This window comes from Pinus tabuliformis, chromosome 1_2, assembly GCF_031772625.1.
Source record: "Pinus tabuliformis cultivar Carrire ecotype Pingquan chromosome 1_2, CPIR1, whole genome shotgun sequence".
Lineage (NCBI taxonomy): Eukaryota > Viridiplantae > Streptophyta > Pinopsida > Pinales > Pinaceae > Pinus > Pinus tabuliformis.
Window position 1 is genome coordinate 11,889,616 of NC_142298.1, and position 4,114 is coordinate 11,893,729.

The window sequence follows — 4,114 nt, forward strand, 5'->3', positions numbered from 1 at the left end:
ATTGTAATTGGATTTAAGCTCGAAGGGCTAGGGAAGTTGTAGAGGTTCCCTAGGCTGGGAAGTCCGATAGACTTTCCTAGTTGATTATTGATTTTTTAATTTTCCTACAAGTTTAAAAATGGATGATGAAGATTAAAAGAGAGTAAAATGATTAAAGGCATATCGACCATTCAATCTGGAAGCTCCTTCCTATTCCAAAATATACATTCTTATGGGCGCAATTTAAATTATTTTTTGTTTTTAATTTTAAACATAAAAACACTTAACCATATAAAGTAAATGGTTGGTAAATATTGATAGTCATCAAAACAATTTCTTATGATATATCTCACATTATCCATATTAAAAAAATCATAAAAAATAATTTAATTAGACATTTACTGTTGTTGGTGTTGTTGGTGTTGTTGGTGTTGTTGTTGTTGTTGTTGTTTAATTATGAAAATAATTCCAAAGTAAAAAGGAAATTGGAAGCATGGGGTGCAAGATGGCTCAATTTGGTTGGACCTACTATACTCATAAATGTTGTTTTCTCAACCCTTCAAGCATAGCAATTCTCTGGCCCCCTTACTCCTCAACATGTTCTTAAAAACTTGGCCAAAAATATTTGGAAATTTTTATGGGAAGGAGGTAAAGGAAACACAAAAAATTTCTACCTTCTTAAATGGACAACAGTTAGGGCTCCCAAAATCCATGGGGGCATTGGAATTCGAGAACCCAATATAACGAACTATGTTATTGGTGAAAAAATGGCCTAACACTTCATGACACAACCTTAGAATAGGTGGACCTCGGTATTTAAATCCAAATACCTTCAACAAGATGGGGAAAGGAGCATCATCTACATTCATATTGCTCGCCATGGATCGACAATTTGGAAGCTCATCTCTGCTGCAACACCTATCATCTACCGTAATCTCTTTTATATACCTATAAATGGGAAAAAAAATTATTTCTAGATAGATTTAGTTATGGGTCACCCACCTTTGAAAGATCAACTTGAATTAAACCCTCTCAAGGGCACCCTCGTTGCTCAAAGGAAATCTTCCCTAGAAGATCCCTCACTCTGGGACTAAGAAGTAAACTAGATTGGTTGGCACTTAGGAGAAATTCCCAACAATATCCTCACATTATCGAAGACCCTTAAAGAGAATATGGTTGGATGTGTGCCTTGGAATCAGTAAGTGGACGATCAACTAGGATGGAAAACTTGCAGATACTTTGTCAAAGAAGGCTATGAAGAGTTTTTGTTCTCCTCCCAAGTGCCCTTGAAATCCATTCTTTAGAAAAAGCTTTGGAAAAATAATGCCAACCCAAACGTAAACATCTTTTTCTAGTTATTATCTCTTAAAAACTAATTTTACTGCTAAAAATTTGAAGATAAGGGGCATCCAAGGTCCCTTTGGATGTCCTCTATGTAAATAGCAAGAAGAATAAATTACTCACATCTTTATGGTATTTCCATATCCAGATGGCCCAATGACCTTCAAGCATTCTCTACCTCCTGGCATAAACATTATGACATGTCGCTCTTAGGAAAACCTTGATTCAAGTGGTTATGGAATTCTCTTCCAAAATTCCTTTGTTCAACATATTTTGTTATCGAGGAATAATTCCATCTTAAAAATCTACATCAATCTCCCAGATTCACCACCATGAAAGAAATCACAAAGTGCGCTGAATATGGGAGCTTATCTCTTGGTAATCTCAATCCTTCTTTTGACACCCTGCAACAACAGTGGTTGAATATGTTCGTGGATCCATGGAAACAACACTAAAAAAATTTCAACGAAGCTCAAAAAGTTGATCGAGACTAGATTCTTAGGCCTTCAAATCATGATTTGGGGGAGTGGAGGAAAGATAAGTAATGTTGGATACTCTAATTTGATGGGGCCATAAAGAAGAATAATGGGGTGGCAGAAGGGGGAGGGGTTCTTTGTAACCCTGATGGAAAATTTTTAACAAGGTATTCATTGGGATTGGGGCATATGACCAATATCCAGGTCGTTATGCATGACTTTTTGCATGGCTTACTTCTTGGATAAGACTATATGTCATGCTTCTAATATTTCTATTATGGGGTATTCACTTATAATCATCCAATACCTACAAAATAGAACCTGGCCAAGAGATCAACATGTGCAACTCCTGCTGCAAAGAGTATTAAGATTACTAGAGGATTTCTCTCATAAATCCTTCTTCCATGTTCTACGAAACCATAACAAGGATGTTGATCATCAAACTAGCAAGGCATGCCTTCTCAAAGTGGGACAAACAAAATTCAATGGTGTAAAGTGGTGGAGAAATCTGTCTTGACATCCCCTCCTTTCCTAAAAATAGATTTCATGGTCTTAAAACACATTCATATTCCCTCGCACATTTTAAACATTGATTATATTAGGACAATTGAGTTAATATTGGATGCAATACATCTATCAAAGTGGCAACTTTAGTTCAACAAGCACATGCAAGCTCCCTTGAATTGTACTTCTCACATGTTCACAATATAATGGGATGGTGATGACCTAATTTCAGTGCCCACCCTCCATCTCCACTGGTTATTTCCATTAGGGTAGTGGTATTTTAAGTTTTTGTGGTGACATTAAAATCAATGTATGTGAGTAGTCCAAATTGATGTATAATTCAATAGTTCACTAGTACTCCCAAGCTTGTGGATTGCCCCAATTTGGTAACCCATGGTTTTGATGTAAGTCAAAGGTCTCAGAATCTGGTAAGGCCCTGTCATTGTTCTTTGAAGGTTTTTTTGGCTTCAATTCTATGTTTTTCTTGGTTGCACCACTACTATGCTAAACGAATTCATGCTTTAAGGGCGTTACATTGGTTTGGTGTGCCTATCATCACTAGGTCTTGACATAATTGTATTCCTCGTCCATTGTTGAACAGGGAAGTTACATATTGGTGAGCCTCGAATCTTAGTTTGCAGGGCCATTGTTTTGGTTCATTACACCTATTATTCTCTCTTCATTTTTTTAAGTCAATGCAACCAATATTTTTTCCTAGAAATTCTGGGGTCTACTTTGCTATAGGAAAACCCAATATTTAATTCTTGCAGCCAAGGTCTCTTTCCTCTATTGAAGCCATGAATTATTAAGTGGGTATCCCCTAGTTCTGGCGCTTGGTTTGATCTATTATACTCTACCGTCTCAATGGGTTGTCCACCCTGAAAGCCATCAACGATTGTTAATTCTAGTTCAAGGTGGCGCACAGTTTCCAAATCTAAGTCTTCTTCCCATCCCCAGCTCACTTGAAATGAGAGCCAAGAAAATAAAAGAACCTGCTTGTGCACAAAATCCTAGTCATAATTGCAGTCAACTGAAGGAGACTCTACACCTAGATATTCTTGAGACTAACATGAAACTTCACGACCAATGGAGAACCATCATTTAACTATTGGAGGAAATCCATGAATTAAAGAGAAGATTGGGCCATTCGGGTGACAAGATGGACTCTCTCTATCAGCAAATTGAAGGCATTAAAAAATAGATCGTTGCCAAAAACTATAGAACTGAGAATCAAGTGTTAACATCAGGTGTGCAGGAAGACCTAAACTCGGATCTATATGAGGACATTCACCCTATAATGTACTGTATTCTCAACTTAAATTTTGTCTTTTTCTAGGTTGTTTCTACAAGATGTACTCATGCTGTCATACACTCACACTAGTCTTCTTTAGTTGTCTTTTTGATCTATCACTACTTTCCTCCCTCGAGGATAAGTCACATAAAGCATACATGTAACACACTACCTGTGTATTTTCCACGACTAGACACAAATTTTATATAATTATTCATTTTTGTTAAAAAAAAAAAATGATATATGAGCTAAACTTATATACATCTAAAAAAATCATGTATCAAGATTCCTAACTCTGGAGATCTAACCCCACTTTACCGTGGATATTATTGACATCAAAATAGGCTTTGTTACAATACCATGGACTAATGTCATGCTTTACTAATATTAAATGTTCAAATAATCATAAGTTATCTTCATATGACACATGGTAATATGACATTTTTTAATTAATCAATTTAAATTAAAATGGAAGAAAAGACAAAACTACTTTAAAAAAAATCTCATCTTTTGTCTTGTAACT